Source organism: Corylus avellana, chromosome ca8 (genome assembly GCF_901000735.1).
Source record: "Corylus avellana chromosome ca8, CavTom2PMs-1.0".
NCBI lineage: Eukaryota > Viridiplantae > Streptophyta > Magnoliopsida > Fagales > Betulaceae > Corylus > Corylus avellana.
In genome coordinates this window covers 3,283,803-3,284,743 of record NC_081548.1, presented here as the reverse complement: position 1 = coordinate 3,284,743, position 941 = coordinate 3,283,803, and positions in this window count along the sequence as shown.

The window sequence follows — 941 nt, the reverse complement described above, 5'->3', positions numbered from 1 at the left end:
GATGGGTGATTTTAGGCATATCTCAACTTCAAAAGTTAGTCTAAATCAGAGCATAAATAATTCATTTTTCTTGTGGACTGTTGGACTGAAACTTGTTGGTTGAACCTGAGCTCTAATACTAATGATGGGTAGTCTTAGGCATTTCTCAACTCAAAAAACTAGCTTAAGAGATGATGCTTTTTTCTCACACTTATAAACTAACTACAAACTCCTTTCATAACCGATGTGAGATAACTCAACAATGCAGATATATTTTGTTTTACAAATTCATGTAAATAGTAAAAACAAAAAATTTTAAGGCCTCCTTAGACAACGTTTATTTTAAAATAAATTATAAAAATTATTCTACATCCCATTTTTCACTTATCTCCATATAGTGAAGAGATGAATCAACTATTAAGTTTGTATATGTAACTCGAGTCCTGCTATGTGGCTGCCAAATTTTGGCAGCCACGCGTCAGACATATATTAAAAAAAAAATTTTTTTTTTTTTTTAGTTAAATTTCTATGAGTTAATATTTAGTTTTTAATGCCTCAAAACTTGTTTTTTTATTCAAAACTAAAATCTAGGGGTGGAAGATTAACCCTTTAAGGATGATATCACCTAAATGATTTAATCATCCTAAATTTGGTGCTAATGCTTCAAATTTGGTGTTAATACCTTAAATTTTGTGCTAATCTTTCAAATTTAAATTCTCCTTTAATATCTATTTTCTTTAATTTTTTTTTTTAAAAAAAAAGGTAAATTGTCTGACACTTGAAGCAGCCGAAAATCTCTATTCATGTAACTCACATGAGTCCAAAAATCTAATGGTAGATTCATTAGATTTGCAAAAAGAGATAGTGAAAAGATGTTTGAGAAAATGATGTGTATTATGTAACATGTCGGTGTTTTTTTAAATATTTTGATGTAACATGAATTCTTGTTATTATTTGTCTCG